Here is a 17869-nt window from a genome sequence, read left to right as displayed (position 1 = left end):
TGTAGTAATACACGGGGCGGCACGGCGGAGGCGCCTTTACCCCAACATCAAGCACAAGCTCAAGCAAGCAAGCAACCAAGAAGAAGAAGAAGAAGAATAATAATAATAATAATAATAATAATAATAATAAGAAGAAGAAGAAGAAGAGGAGAGCTACTTTTGGTCACACACAAGAATGAGCTTCTCATTCACTTTTCAACTTTATATACAAAACCCTAAACCCCTTTTGGGCGGTCATCCCCTTATCCCCTTTTTTACATGGCTGGTCGTAGCCTAGGCCATTTTCCCCATTGTCCTCCTATCTCCTTAACTTTCTTCCTACCGCCCATCTACCTTTATAATTTGCACGGCGCTCTTAAAATAAATCACGGTGCGCCTTGCGCTCTTCTACAAAAGTATTGACTTGCGCATTTTCTTGTGCGTCTTTGCACTTCTTGTGTTTCCGAATTCTTCTTTGGAATGCCTTCGTCCTCCATTTCACTTTTGCCTTAGCCTTATCTTCCACTTTAGATTTTTCAGATTTTCCACCTTGTTCGTTTGAGGGTTAACAGTGGGTGTACAAGTTGAAGAGTACCCTTGGATACCCCAAGCTAGCCTATAAGGCTTGATTGGTTACTAAGTGTTTTAAGTAGGAAAATGGTATTGACTTCAATGAAGTTTTCTCTCCTATCATAAAGATGACTACCCTACACTTGGTTTCGGCTTTGGTTGTGTAGCTTGATCTAGACCTCTATTAGATGGATGCCAAGATGGCTTTCTTACATGGAGACTTATATGATGATATTTATATGTAGTAGCCTATGGGGTTTGAGGAATAAGGTAGGGAATACCTAGTGTGTAAGTTGACAAAGAGCCTTTATAGCCTTAAACAGGCACCTAGGGAATAGTATCACAAATTCGATACTTTTATGCATCCAGAGGGATATAACCATAGTGATATGGATTCAGTATATATAAGAAGAAGGCATGTGATGGCAGCCTTATGATTTTGATGCTCTATATGGATGATATACTAATTGTTGGGAGTGCTCATGATGAGCTGGATGCCTTGAAAGGTCAACTCAAGAAGAGCTTTGAGATGGACACGGGATATGTTAAAATATTGAGGATGCATGCTAAGGAGGATCACTGATGAGCAAATAAACAATCATAATGAGGTATAAGCATTGACAAAGAAGAACAACTAATATTATCCAAGCATAATGCAAGTATAACGGATGAGAATGACTAACTGAATGAGTGTGGGGATGAGTGCCTTTTATAGGCTTACAATAGGTGGTATTGATAGGTGGAGAAAGGTGGAAAGTGACCATGGTATTCACCAACTGTGGTTTTAATAAACCATGTATACATGACCTAGTCTAAGGCTTTATTTGCAATGAGGTGTATAGGAGCTTATAGTGGGAGCATTAGGCAAGTCCACATTTTAAACTTAAAAAAGTTTATCAGAAAATGAGCTACAAAAGAGGGACTGATGAGTCCTATCATTTTGTTCTTGGGTGTCTTCTTCTTCTTCTTCTTCTTCTTCTTCTTCTTCATTGTTGTCTTAATCTTCTTTGACTATACCAAGATATGGTCTTTGAGACCTTTTCTTAACATAGCAAAACTTCTCATATATGCCGAGTTTTCTTACAAAAATCATAGACTATGCTCTTCTTCCCTTTCACATAGAGGAGTTGTTGGTCTCCTCTTGGGATTCTTGTTTCTCCCTTGCTCTTGATATTCTTTTCCTCTTCCAGGAGAGAGGCTTTGATATCCACAAGCTTTGGCTTTGGCATGTTGATTAATGTGGTAGATACATTATCAAACTCGGGTGGAAGACTCTTGAGAAGCACTCTAATGCAAATGTCTTCATCCATCTTCAAGTTGATTCCTGCAAGTTGTGTCAACAAGCTTTCCATATAATTCAAATGAGTTCCAAGTGAGGTATTACTTTCATGTCAAGCTTTAAAAATTCAATCAGTAAGCCATATTTGGAGGATTTTGAATGAGCTCCAAACATGGTTTCTAATCGATCCCATGTCACATGAGAGGTTTCACAATCATCAACATGATGAATGTAGCTATCATCAAGTTCGAGTTTGATAATAGCTTGAGCCTTATCATCATTTTTATCCCATATGACTGAAAGTGCAACTTCCCTTGGTTTCTCCTCTTGACCACTTGTGATTGACCACAAGCCTTTCTTCATCAGGATCAGTTGGATCCTAGTTGGCCATGTATGGAATCCGAAACCATTGACTCGAGTTATCAGTGAGTCCTTGCCCATGTTGAGGTTGCACGATCAATAGCAAATCAACTCCAAATTTTTTAGATTTCAGCAGTAGAAGAGTTGAGACAAGTGCCAAGAAGCACTACATGATTAGTATCAAGAGATATTGGGTGACTAGGTGACCAGTATGCCCTTTGAACTTGGGATCTTCAAGGTCTTGCAAGTTCGTGGTCCGAGTCTTCCCCTCCTTGATTTGATGTTGGAGTAGGAAAAAAAAGCAGATTTGATCAGAGGCAAAGCTGATTGTGTTAGATGACATAAGTGCTAAAAGCACTAGATGTGTTAATGGACGCCGTTCTTGTATCTTCTTGGATTGAACTTGAATCTTTCAAAATGTCCCCTTCTTATTGGTTTGATGCTTCAAATGTTACTGGAAACTAAGTAATAACTCTAACTCAAGTGGTAAACAACTCCAATTGACTGAAAAAAAATGAGAAAATGAAGGGAAATAGAAGCTTGATGTTGAAGGAGCTATGGCTTCTTAGTTAGGGTTTCATCAGCCGTTTGATTTTTTGCTGATTGCACTCGATTATTTTCAAAAAATTTTATATGGATAGAGAGCCTATCTCATGGGCTTTGAAAGCCCCATGGTGGTCATCAAGATTGCAGCGTGCATAGATGGATTAAGTGGTACGAATAGACACGACACAGATCTGGGCAATGACTGAGAAATGGCACAATGCTGGAGCATAGAGTCAACAATGTTGGGCTTTGAAGTGACATGGAGGAGCACCTAGAGTCAAAAAAGGTTTGCCCAAAAGGAAGGATGAGCTGAAATGGCCTAGGAAGAGAGATTCATGTCCTCCATTGAAGGTGGGTAGCTATGGAGGTAGGTGAGAGATTCATGGGAAAGTGGAGGGAGCCAAAATTTCAAACTAAAGTGACCCAATTAGTGGCCTAATGACTCATTACCATGAAACCGGCTCTGATACCATGTTCAAATATTGAGGATGCATGCTAAGGAGGATCATTGATGAGCAAATAAACAATCTTAATGAGGCATAAGCACTAATAAAGAAGAACAACCGATATTATCCAAGCATAATGCAAGTACAACTGATGAGAATGATTGATTGAATGAGTGTGGGGATGAGTTCCTTTTATAGGCTTATAGTATGTGGTATTGATAGGTGGAGAAAGGTGGAAAGTGACCATGGTATTCACCAACTGTGGTTTCGATAAACCATGCATACATGAACTAGTCTGAGGCTTTATTTGCAATGTGTTTCTTTGCTTTGTTTGTTCCTTACAAAGAGGCTACGGTGGATGCGATTGCACATTTCTCAATAGGATAGGCCTCACATATTCTTGGCATGCACACTATGCGTGATCACTTCAAGGGGTTTCTTTACTTATCGTAGAAGGAGTACATCCAAAAGGTTCTTGAGTGGTTTCATATGCAGGATGTTAAGCCTATTGGTTGTCCTTTACCTTCTCATATGAAGGTTATTCATGTTGATTGTCCACAATTTGATGAGCAAAAGGCCGAGATGGCCAAGATCCCTTATGCATATGTAGTGGGTAGTTTGATGTATGCCATGATAGCCGCTCATCTCGACATAGCATTTGTAGTGGGAGCTCCCTAGCTGCCTTAATTTTTGACATGCACTCCCTCATGTGGGCTAGTTGCATTGGCATCTCATGTGGCACAACTTCTATGGAAGCTTACAAGGTGTTCCCAATGTGTGAAAGTCTATTTTAATAAATAACCAAATATTAATATTTATAAAATTAAGCAAAAAATAATTTAGCTAAACTTATTTTGCTGATAGTTGAATGGAAGTGCAATGGCCTTACAAATGTGAGATTTGGACATCAAACCATTGGATAAGGGTTTAGGTTTTATTATTTTATATAATCAAGTTTTTTATGAACATCAAACTGCAAATATTTCTCTAAGGCACAATACTCAATATCATTAGTGCCCCAAGGTAGCCCATCATAAATGACAAGCTTATCACCAAGTTTTTTATCTGAACCCAATGGAGGGTGAGTGCTTCTTTTTGTGAGGGTTGACAAGGTGCTTTATGCTATATGGCTACACTTGGCAAACAGCATTGGGATGCCATGAAGGGTATCATGAGATATCTTGGGCACTGCAGATATGTGCATATGCTATGGTGGCTAGGATACAAGAGTTGTGGGGTACAGTGACTCTAATTATGGAGGACATGCAGACAATACCACCTTTGGCTATGTCTTCATCTTTGTTGGAGGTATTATTTCTTAGATGTCTAGGGTGCAAAAATGCACAACCCTTTCCACTACAGATGCAGAGTTTGTTGCAACCACCAAGGCTTGCAAGGAGGATCTTTAGTAAGGTAGACCTAAGTATTACTATTGTGGTCCCTACCTTGCATTCAGATTCTATGAGTGCCATCTAGTTGGCCAACGAATTTAGTCTTTCATACGAAGACAAAGCACATTGAGGTGCATTACCACTTTATCAGAGAGGTCACTGAGGACAAGTCCATTGAGCTTTTTCAAAATCTCAACTCACCAAAATATTTCAAATCTGCTTACTAAAAGTCTCTTAGTGGAGCGTTTTGCCTTTCTTAATAGGTAGTTGATGGGTGTTAGATGAGATGACGTTTTTCTTCATCCTGTTGTACTTTATGTACATTTGTACTTTGTCACTTTTTTCTTATTCTCTCCTCACTAGGGGCACATTTGCCTTTAAGTGGGAGGTTGTTGGGGGTAAAGGCACCTATGCCTTACCACCTGTGTATCCACTACACTGACAGTAATCGCACACATGTACATTGCAGGTGGCGAGTGCCCATCACTATCACTTCATTCTTTCTTCTTTCAATAATGACATTTGAATAAGGAAAGGTCGATCACATATTGTGACTGTTGGAGTTCCCATATACGGTGTTCGATTTGCCCATGATTTGGCATTGTTTTTGGGCTGAAAATTGACAGGTTTGGACTGTTTAGAGCTGTTGTACATGAGCGGGCTGAAGCTCATTTGTCACATGTATTGCTTCTCTATCGATACCGGATGTATGCTATGGGTTATGTCATGATCTATTACACTTTGGGGATTGACTTCGAACTCATGATTGTGATTCCGGAATGCTTTTGAGCATCGCATTTGCTCCGTTGTTATTGGTTTCTCATTGGCAGTTTGGTCGACTTGACTGGCATTTGGGCCGCTTATGCCTAATGTTTGTACTTGACGGATAAGCTCTATGCATTACATGCTTTGGTCCGTGGTTGATGCCTCTTAGTTCGTCCATGCTTGACAGATATTTTGGAGCTCCGATTTGGATGTTTTGAGAACTTCCGACTCACAGGGATATTGACTTTGGCTTGCTACTAGATGTATTGACTTGACAGAGATCTTGCCATTGGGATTATGTCTTGCTTAGTGGTTGCTACATCAGTTGCTTCATGTATGTCATGCTCTTGGGAAGCGTATGACGCATTGACTTGGTCACTTGTCACTGGTACTTTGTCTTAGGTTGCTTGAGCCCTTAACTCGATTGTACGCCTTTTGTGCCAGTGGGAGCATCTTGCATGCTTACTTGACCTTGAGCACGGATTACATGCTATTGGAGCAGTCTATGTCATTGAGCAGTTATAGATGTATTGAGACTTTGGGATTATACTCCGACAATTGGATGTTGCATTGAGTATATGTCTTGGTTCACAGGATACTTATGAGCTGAGTCTCAATTTTGGATCCGCTTACTTTTGAGCAGACACCTATTTGTGTCAGGTTTTGGCAGTTGGTTCTACATTTTGCCTAGATTGTCTGGGGTGTGCCTCTTACTGGCAGATGCTATTTGACATCTCTCGGTGTTATGCTCATGTATTTTCACTGTCATTTGGCTTTGCTTCGTCCTCTTTATGCCAGCTTTGGACCTAGCATTGTTTAGTTGACATTAGATCCAGTTTTGGGACAGTTTGCTCTCATTATTGCAATTCTGAAATTTATTACAGCAAGCATTTATTGGTGGACTAAGAAGTATTTTTTATGCTGAAATATCCTGATTTGGTGTACCGCACCTAGTACTAAGTGGGCAGCATCTTCTGGCACACTTTTCTCGCCATTTGGAGCTCATTTCAATGGATTTTGGGCATTTTCTGCAGTAAAACAGCCAGCAGTTTTACATTGTCTGTGCATTTCCAGCCTGCATTATGGCATCCTCTTCGACTGATAATGCCATATTTAACATCACAAAGTTGGATGGTACCAACTACTCTTATTGGAAGAGAAATTTGGTAGGTCGGTGTGCAGAAATCTCAGATTAAGCCACTTGGGTTGAGTGGGGAGCAGCCTGAAACTATGGACAATGACGACTGGCTTGAACTTGATGAGCTATGCAAGTCCACGATTGTATTGTCTCTCACTGAACAGGTACATTATAATGTATTTGAGGAAGCACAGAGTGCATGGGATCTATGGAATAAGATCAAGAATCTTTATGATAAGAAAAGTCCGGCGAGTCAGATGTACTGGTTGAAGCAGCTTATGGATCTGCGCATGAAGGATAATGCGACTATGTCTGCTCACTTGAGCCAGTTCCATGCTATACTGAAGAACCTGACTTCGCAAGATATTACCTTTGGAGAGGAAGTAACTCCTCTTTTCTTGCTTGGGACTCTGAATGAGTCATGGGATGTATTCCGCACTGCCCTATGTGCCTCTAGTGCTACTCTGAAACTGAATGATATTGAGAGTGCTCTTCTGCAGGAAGAGGTTAATCGCAAAAACTTGGATGCCTCTCGTGTTTCACATGCTTTGACAGTTAGAGGCAGGAATGACAGGAATGATCGTGGTAATAACCGTGGCCGTGACTCGCAGGAGGGTCGGTCTAAATCTCGTGGAAAGTCGCGTGGGCGCAACGCTAATGTCACTTGTCATCATTGTGGGAAAAAGGGCCATATCAGACCACAATGTCATGAGTTGCGCAATGAAAAGCACAAGGAAAATAGCAAAGAGAAAGTGCAGGAGAAGTCCTCTAATCGCAGCATAGTACCTGCGAAGTCCAGCGTCAAGATTGAAGAAATTAATGTCATGCAGACCGAGGATTCCGATGGTAGTGATGAGTTCATACTTGCAGCTAGTTCTTCTGATGCTTCACACTTGACTGAGACACCTAGTATGTATGCACAGTGCTGGTTATTGGATTCAGGTGCGTCCTTCCATGTGACGCCTTACCGTGAGTGGTTTCACTCTTACCGTACTATATCTGGATCAGTCAGACTTGGAGATGACAGGTCTCTTGATATTGTGGGCTGTGGAGATATTCAGTTGCAGTTTTTCACTAGCAGTTCCTTTTTGCTCAGGGATGTACGTCATGTACCTACGCTTACGAGCAGTCTTATGTCTGCAGGATAGTTGGATGATGCAAGGTTTCATGTCTGTTTTGGGGATTCTGCCTGGAAGATTACCAAAGGCAGACTTGTGCTTGCTAGAGGCGCCAAGGCTGGCAGCCTCTATCCTCTTGTTGTATTTGGGTCTTCTATAGACCATGTTTTGGCAGTGGGCTCTATCCCACATGTATCACTTTGGCATGCCCATTCGGGGCATATATCTTTGAAGGGAATGAAAATGTTATCTGGTTTGCAGTATCTTCCGCCTTTGGACTATGCACGTTTTGACTCGTGTGATCATTGTCTTTATGGTAAGCAGAATAGGTCTACGCATAAGAAATCGGGTAGGCCATGCATGAGTGAGCCCTTGGCTTTGGTGCATTCAGATGTTTGTGGGCCCATGCCGTGTACGTCTATGGGTGGCGCGAAGTACTTTGTTACCTTCATTGATGATTTTTCTAGGAAAGTGTAGGCTTATCCCATAAAGCAAAAGTCCAATGTCTTGGTAGTCTTTCAGCGTTGGCTTGCTCTTGTTGAGAACCAGACTGGGTATAGGCTGAAATGCCTTAGGACTGACAATGGGGGAGAATATGTCTCACGTGCTTTTGAGTAGTTTTGTGATGACAGGGGTATTAAGCGTCAGTTGACCGCCCCTTACACCCCCGCCCAGAATGGTTTGGCTGAGCACATGAACAGGACTATTCAGGAGCGTGTCCGCTCTATGCTTAGCCATGCAGGCCTACCACAGAGCTTTTGGGCTGAGGCAGTTAGTATGGCAGTGCATGTCATAAACCAATCGCCTTCTAGTGAATTGGATTTCCAGGTTGCAGAGGAATTTTGGGCTAGTAAGCCACCCTCTTATGCGCATCTTCGTGTCTTTGGATGTGAGGCATTCTGCCATGTGCCGAAGGACAAGAGGAGTAAGTTGGATCCAAAGAGTATTAAATGCATCTTTCTTGGTTATGGTGATTCAGGAGAGATGGGCTATCGCCTATGGGATCCGCAGGCACGGAAAATAGTACGCAGCCATGATGTAGTCTTCCATGAAGACAAGATGCAGAGGCAGCCTGAGAAAGTGGTTGAGATCCGCAGAGTGATCTTTCAGGAGGAGCCTAGATCTCCTGCACAGCCAATTGGACAGCCTACAACTGCAGCAGATGCTCATGGTCAGGGTGTTGGATAGGCAGCTGGGCAAGCAACAGAGCCTGCAGTGAGACAGTCTGCTAGAGACAAACGTCCACCTGATAGTTTCAGCCCTCTATGCATTATATTTTGGTTACAGATGCAGGAGAGCCTTTCACTTATGATGAGGCTATGCGCAGGGGTGACAGTCACTCCTGGGAGAGGGCTATGCAGTCTGAGATGGACTCCTTGCATAAGAATGAGACTTGGGATTTGGTTGCCTTGCCTAAGGGCAAGAAGGCTTTGCCATGCAAGTGGGTGTACAAGCTGAAAAGTACCCCTGGACACCCCAAGCCGGCATACAAGGCTAGATTGGTAGCAAAGGGTTTTAAGCAGGAGCATGGTGTAGACTTTGATGAGGTCTTTTCTCTTGTGGTTAAGATGACCACCCTGCGCTTGGTCTTGGCTTTGGTTGCTCAGCTTGACTTAGATCTATATCAGATGGATGTCAAGACAGCTTTCTTACATGGAGAGTTGCATGATGAGATCTATATGGAGCAGCCTAAGGGCTTTGCAGAACCTGGCAGGGAGCACCTAGTGTGCAAGTTGAAGAAAAGTCTTTATGGCTTGAAGCAGGCACCTAGGGAATGGTATCATAAGTTTGATGCCTTTATGCAGTCACAGGGCTACAACAGGAGTGTTATGGATCCATGTCTTTACACAAAGAAAGCCCATGATGGTTCATTGCTTATTTTGGTACTCTATGTGGATGATATGCTGATAGCAGGGAAAGCTCATGATGAGCTAGATGCTCTTAAATCTTAGCTGAAGAAGAGCTTTGAGATGAAGGACAGGCCTCTCACATACTTGGTATGCGCATTAGACGCGACAGGCATCAGGGACTCCTCTACTTGTCACAGAGGGAGTATATTCATAAAGTCCTTGAGCGCTTCCGCATGCAGGACGTAAAGCCTATTGGCTGTCCATTGCCTTCTTATGTGAATGTATCATACGCCGATTGTCCACAGATAGATGAGCAGAGGGCCGAGATGGCCCAGATCCCTTATGCTTCAGCCGTGGGCAGTTTGATGTATGCCATGATAGCCACTCGTCCAGATATTGCCTTTGCAGTTGGTGTTGTGGCACGCTATATGGCTACACCTGGTAGGAAATATTGGGATGCCGTGAAGTGTATCATGAGGTACCTGAAGGGCACAACAGATATGTGTATTTGCTATGGCAGCCAGGATACAGGGGTCGTGGGGTACACTGACTCCGATTATGCAGGACATGTAGATAGTAGAAAGTCCACTTCTGGCTATGTATTCACCTATGTTGGAGGTGCTGTCTCTTGGATGTCCAGGGTTTAGAAGTGTACGGCTTTGTCTACCACTGAGGCCGAGTATGTTGCAGCCACTGAGGCTTGGAAGGAGGCCATATGGCTAGGCCGTCTAGTTGTTGACCTTGGGATTGATACTATACCTACACTGCATTCGGATTCTATGAGTGCCATTCAGTTGGCTAAGAATCCGGTCTTCCATGCGAAGACAAAACACATTGAGGTGAGGTATCACTTCATACGTGGTGTCGTGGAGGACAAGCTTGTTGACCTTGTCAAGATCTCCACTGACGAGAATCCTGCAGATCTGCTCACGAAAAGCCTCACTACTGAGCGCTTTGCCTTCCTCAGGAGATTGATGTGCGTTGGATGAGATGTTGCCTTTCCTCATCCCTTGTACCTATGTACAGTTGTACTGTCTTTTTCTTTTCTTTCTCTCTCACTGGGGCAGATTCGCCTTTAAGTGGGAGGTTGTTGGGGTAAAGGCGCCTCCTCCGTGCCGCCCCGTGTATTACTACACTGACAGTACCCGCCACTGCACACTGCCGGTGGCGGGCGCCTACCGTGCCGCCCCGTGTATTACTACACTGACAGTACCCGCCACTGCACACTGCAGGTGGCGGGCGCCTGTCACGTTTCTTTATTCTTTACATTTATTTTTTAGTGACTAGTAAATAAAGGAAGGCCCGGTCACACATTGTGACTGTTGGAGTTCCCATTTCTTGTCTCTCTCTTTCTTGCTCTTGCTCTCTCGCCATAGCTCGTGTGCAAGCTTCTATCCTTCTCACCTTTCATTAAATGCATCTTTCTTAGTTATGGGGATGCGTGTGAGATGGGCTATTACCCATGGGATCCACATGCTTGGGGCAATCATGATGTTATTTTCTATGAGGAGAAGATGCATAAGTAGCATGAGCACATAGTTGAGGTACGTAAGGTGATCTTTTAGGAGGAGGTTCATATTACAGTATAGCCTACAATTGATGATGTAGTCACCTAGGATCCATCTATTGTGTAGGGCCATGATACTAGACAGAGACAACAGGATGTACATGCCCCATCCTATTTTGAGACAATCTACTAGAGATAGACATTAGCCTGATCGGTTTAAGTCCTCCATGTTCTATGTTATGGTGACAAATTTTGGTAAGCCCCTTACTTATGAGGAGGCCATGCATAGAGTGATAGTCACTCTTGGGAGAGGTCCATGCACTTTGAATTTGATTAATTGCAGCCCAATGGGAATCATACATTGCCATGCAAGTGGATGCACAAGTTGAAGAGTGCTCTTAGGCGCCCCAAGCCAGCATATAAGGCCAAATTGGTTGCTAAGGGTTTTAAGCATGAACAGGGTGTTGACGTTGATGAAATCTTTTCTCCTATGGTTAAGATGACTACCCCACGCTTGGTTTTGGCCTTGGTTGCTCAGTTAGATTTGGATCTTTATCAAACAGATATGAAAATGGATTTTCTGCATGGGGACTTGCATGAGGATATCTATATGAAACAACCTAAGGGCTTTATGAAAAAGGGCAAGGAAACGCCTAGTGTGCAAGTTGAGAAAGAGCCTTTATGGCCTTAAACAAGCATTTAGCAAATGGTACCATAAGTTTGATGCTTATTTATGAATAAATAAACATGGATACTTATAGCAACCTAGGGGCTTTATGGAAAAGGACAAGGAACACCTAGTGTGCAAGTCTAGAAAGAGACTTTATGGCCTTAAGCAAGCACCTAGGAAATGGTACCATAAGTTTTATGTTTATCCATGTCTATATTCTATGTATACATAAATAAACACAAATCCATGTCTCAGCCATGTCTATTCACATGCTGCTAATGCTATACCTCTATACTCTGCTTTTATATAAGACAAAGCAATTGTGGGTTACTTCTTGCTGCTCCAACTCATCATGGCTAAACCAAATGAAAAAACATAACCACTAGTGAATTTGCTATCCATAATGCTTCCTACCTAGTCTGCATCTATGTATCCAACAAGTGGGTCTTGGTACGGTGAGGTAGATCATGCTACCAACCATCTTTCTAAACATAGTAACATCCCCAACATATTGTCCATCATCCACCATACCCTTCTAGCGAATCCATATATATTTCCTGTTCCAATGTACCATTCACAAAGGCATTCTTGACATCCACTTTATATATTTTCCATCCATAGATCAAAGGTGAGACAATCAGCGATCTCACTATAGTCATCTTTGTCACTGAACTAAATGTCTCTTGATAGTCCAATTTGAAAGGTAGAACATACATTCCCAAGACATTAGGCATCATGTAGACCGCATACGGGCATCAAACAAGGTAACCGAAGTAGAGTATAAGCATCAAATGCCAATGCCAAGTGTGGCTGCCCTGTTTCCAGCACTGTATAACAGTAAATAACAGTCCCAAATTAGCCAATATTTCAGGCCAAAATCATGGCATAATCATGTGCATACATTCCCAAGGCACTAGGCATCATGTAGACCGCATATGGGCATCAAATAGCACAACCGGAATGGAGTATAAGCAACAAATGCTAATGCCAATGGTGCTGCCCTGTTTTCAGCCTGTTATGACAGTTTATGATAGTCCCAAATCTGAAGAAATCAGCCCCGAATGATCAAGACCAATGCCCAAAGCTTGAATGACATCAAACATGAAGTCTATAGCCCTCTTGATCAAGGTAGAGAGCAAGAAGCAATGGCCAAGTGTGGAGCTGAAGTAGACGAGTGTTAACAGCCTGGAAAAAAATGGTGCAATCTGCCCTGTTGGTGCTGAACTTGCTGCTGCTCCACATGGGCTGAAAAGGGGGTAATGGGGGGCTCAAGAAGGGCCTATCAAAGGCCTATGACAAGCCTCTTTGAGCCTTGATAGGTGTAAGGGTTTGAAGCCATGGCTGCCCTTGCTGTTTGCAACCTGTAGATTGAAATAAAACCCTGAAAGAATGATCAAATACCTCAGTATCAATGCCTTGAAGGTGCCTCAATAGGCCGGAAAGGTGCTCAGGAAGCCGGGGAGTGACGGGAGCTCGGGGAGATCGGATATGGCTGCCAGGATGGAGATCCAATGCGTGAAGGGAGTCGATGCGAAGGTAGAGAAGCACCGAGTCGAGCTCGAGCAAGAGGAAGCCAAGCTCTGATACCATTTGAAAGGTGAGAAGGATCGAAGCTTGCACACGAGCTATGGCGGGAGAGTAAGAGCAAGAAAGAGAGAGACAAGAAATGGGAACTCCAACAGTCACAATGTGTGACCCTTCCTTTATTTACTAGTCACTAAAAAATGAATGTAAAGAATAAAGTGACGTGACGGGCGCCCGCCACCTGCAGTGTGCAGTGGCGGGTACTGTCAGTGTAGTAATACATGGGGCGGCACGGCGGAGGTGCCTTTACCCCAACATTTAACTGACTTAGGATCCGACTTATCACATTTGTTCTTGGGTACGTGGCAAAAAGCCTCACATCCAAAGACTCTAAGATGTATATATGAGGGAGGTTTTCCAGACCATACCTCCTCTGCATCTTGATAAGCAATAGTAGTGCACAAGGATCTGTTTATCAAATGGATAGTGGTAGTAACTACCTTTGTCCCAAAAATGCCGCGATAACCCTTCCTAACTAAGCATAGTGTGGACTCTTTGTTGAATAATCATGTTCATACGTTTGGTAATACCATTCTGGGGTGGGGTGTACGAGGCAGTCAACTAATGCTTAATACCCCTCTGATCACAAAGCTACTCAAATGATTTAGAGACATACTCAGCCCCATTGTCAAACCTTAGGTATTTCAACTATTACTAAGACAGGTTCTCAACAAGAGCAAGTTAACAGTGAAAGGTAGATAAGACATCCGATTTTTGCTTAATAGGATATATCCAAACCTTATGCAAATAATCATCAGTGAATGTAACAAAGTACTTTGTGCCACCCAATGAGACTAAAAAGGCATGGGACCACATACATCAGAATACACAAGAGCCAAAGGTTCATCTATGCGTAAAATATCACACTACTTATGAGAACTGTGTGTTTGCTTGCCATAAAGACAATGGTCATAATAATCAAAACATTTGTAATTAAGAGGTGGAAGATATTGCAAACGAGTAAGCATTTTCATTTCTTTTAAGGACATGTACTAAATGTGATGATGCCATAAAGATATATGTGGTGTGTCAATCATATCCAAAATATGGTCAAGAGACCTATATACAAATAAAGGATAGAGGCTGCTAGCCTTGGCACCTCGAGCAAAGACAAGATTCCCATAGTTAATATTCCACATGGAATCGCCAAAAGATACATAATGGTCTACATCACCCAATTAACTAGCAAATAGAAGGCTTTTGGTTAAAGTCGATACCATAATGTATATTATGTAGAGTAAAAGAGCTACATGAGGCAAATAGCAACCTTATATTCCCAATCCCAATAATATCCAATGCCAAGTCATTTCTTAGTCACACAGAACCTATCATGCTGTGATAGGATTGAAACCAATCCCTAGGTGGGATAATATGAAAGGAAGCCCCTAAATCAAGCAGCCAATACTAAGAATATGTAGACAAAGCATTGATCCATTGAGAAGCATTAAGACTCTGGTTGTTGCACTACATTTGTCTATTTAATCTTTACACTAGAATTACTAGGAATAATGTTGTGATTACTAGACTTTTCCTGCACTTTGTCCTTGCCTTTCTCTTTTCGGTTATCATTGCACATCTTATGGTATTGTGGTTGAATATGATCCTACTTCCCATAGTAGTGATATGTCAAAGAGGACTTACAACCATGGGACTTATTGCAAGACTACCCATGAGAATGAGACCTCTGTGAGTCTCTACCATGATGGTCATTACCGCTCTTACCATCATGTTTGCCCCTAGCAATTAATGCATGAGATGTATGAAAGGCATTCACATTCTTTTAATTTATCTCCTTTGTGAGTAAAGCACCCTTAATATCCCAGAGTTTAAGCCATCTTTAGGAGTATTGGCTTACATAACCATGTGAAAAGTATTTCATGACTCGGGAAGTGTAACAAGCAAGAATAAGGGAGGTAGGTTATCTTTGAACTCACTATCCTGCGAAGTCAATTGGCTGAAAATCAAATGAAACTCTTTCAAGTGAGTGGACATGGAATTAATGTGAAAGTCCATAAGCCGTTCCAGCCAATATATATATGATGAAACACTTTGCTTATCATAAAGATTCCATGGGCATTGTCTTCAAGTACCACAACATTAAAATAAACCTGTTTAGACAATGACAATATAAGGGTGGATTTATATAGCTCATCCAAATCATCTCAATAATCCTGATCCATGCCTTAAGGTTTGACACTCTTGGTTTTCGGTGGCTTAATCCGATACTTTTGCATCAATACCTACCATATTTGCATCTTCTAATAGGCAAAGTTTGTGCCATCATGTTTGTCAATAGTGAAGATAGTACTATCATTCGAAGAACCAACCATACTTGATGTAAGCTTGAAGAAGAGCCTAAAGTTGGATATCCTACATGCACATGTAACCTCACTCAAATATGAACTATGGAAATACACATAGGTAATTAGTTAATATGTTGTTAATATGTCAAGCCCATTCTTTGTTCTAGCTTCATCGACTATCTAAACTTTGTATACAACAAAGTTCATAAATCTCTCTAGATATATTTTGTATGAATTTTGGTCTTTTTGACATCATTAGTGCATTTGGAGTAGGAGAAACCTATAAAATGACTCTCAAGTGGTAATGTTGAGCACGTTAGGGCCAAAAATGACAAAAATTTGCCCAAAAGGCCATGTCCCTTTAAGAAAGTGATTTTGGAGTAGTCGTATATGTAGAAAAAAACAATTTGGACAATTGGAGCAAATCCAATTGTCCAAATTTCTTTCATTTGCACACTTTGCCTTTTTGACCTTTCTTACTAATCTATGGTTCTCTAGATATCTAATTTCAACATTTCAAAACTTGTAGATCCAATTACTCAAATCATGTTCTTTAGCACACATGGCTTTTCACACAATTTTTGGCTATTCTTAGTCCCCTAGTTGTTTGATTTCAATGTTTCAAAACTCATTTCGGGGGTTTTACCTTGCTTCAAACACATTAGTGACTCAAAAACATTGAATTTTAAACCAAAATATGGGTAGGTATCAAGAGTAATATATATTTTGAGATATATGGATAGAATATCCCTTTTAGTGGCTTGAAATGACATTATTGGCATGGAAAAGTAATAACTTTAAAGCATCAACTTTTTGGGCATTTGTAGAGACAAATTCTTGGAAAAATAAACCCTTTTTCTATTTAAGCTTAGACTCCCTCTCATTGGAGGATCTCCTTTGTTTCTCCATCCTAAAATGACCAAAATCGAACTTAAAATTCATTTAATGGCTTGTGTTTTCTTTCATCAAGCAAACACGACTAGAAAACTTTATTTATCTCCCTTCTAAGATAAAAGTGCTTTGAGCCAAACTTTTTAAAACTTTTTGTTGTTTTAGATATATTATAGCATTTTCATTTTCTTTATTATATTATAGCATATTCATTCTCACACATCTTTTGTCCAAACTTTAGTTATGTGACACTCCTTGCTAGCAATATTATAGAGTTTCACTAAAGAATTATGTAACTCATAATTATCTGGTTGAGAAGAATATATAAATACTCAGCCTTAGCACAAGATGTGGATCGACATATTACATAAAAATTGGAAACATAAGATAAATGCTTGCTAAATAAATGCATATCTTCCTAATACATTAAGTAGCTTTTGTTTTGTAAATCACAACATAAATTGCTAAGCTATTCCTTCTACCATGTATAAAATTTGAAGCTCCTAGAGTGAATTAAATATCATTAGTATGAATTCAAACCATTGCTTCCAAAGTACCCAAATATTCTTTACTTATGCTAGCCATTAACCATCACAATCCTTCATCCATTGAGTATCCATGATAATTGTTTTTGCAATGATTTACTATAAATCAATTGTATGAAAGGAGACTTCAATATCCTATATAAGTGTAGCGGCAAAAGACCATTGGTTAGTTGATTATTTAACTCAAGTCATCCTAATATCAATGGCCGATAACAATTGCAATTGTAGGATCGACATGAAGCTTTTTGAAGTCTCTCTAATACCTTCATAAGGGCAATTTTCAAAAGCTACAAAGTCAATCTTAGTGGATTTAGCTCTCTTTTCTATGCATAAATATTTCAAGTTCTAGCTCTTTCATTTTATCTTCCATTAAAAGTGTTTTTCCCATTAAATTTTTCTATAAAAAATAAATATGGAGGATTCAAAATATGTTTTTGCTAACTTTAGTTAGAACTCCATACTTCTCATTTCTTGTCATTCTACTTTTTTAATTCTTCACATACACAATTACCATGTTTGGATTATAATGTAGTACTTTTCTTAATGTAACATGTTATTTAAAACACGGGCAAAGTTCTCCTAACAACAAATGACAACATGAAGAGATTCATGTTGTAATACCATGTAAGAGTTTGATAGTTGGTACTTAACTTGGTTATGGTAGGGCTCCTATTACAAGATGCAAAAGGTTTTAGGAGACATGGGCATTGCCTAGATTATTGTCCTAGAGCTTAGGAGATATGGAGAAGAGCCCTTAGATTGCCTTTCATGGCTACCCATAGGGATGGCAAGTTAAGCTATATGGACAAAGCTATAGCATGTGGATATGATGATTTTGTAGGACGCCACTCATTTCACATCATTGGCTGGCATTTGAGCATGATTTTTATACAAAAAAATTTGCAAACAATGATCTTAAGGGCACTA

Source organism: Lygodium microphyllum, chromosome 19, assembly GCF_053477565.2.
Source record: "Lygodium microphyllum isolate KBCC chromosome 19, Lygodium_microphyllum_v1.1.10, whole genome shotgun sequence".
NCBI lineage: Eukaryota > Viridiplantae > Streptophyta > Polypodiopsida > Schizaeales > Lygodiaceae > Lygodium > Lygodium microphyllum.
Note: the sequence above shows the minus strand (reverse complement) of the source record.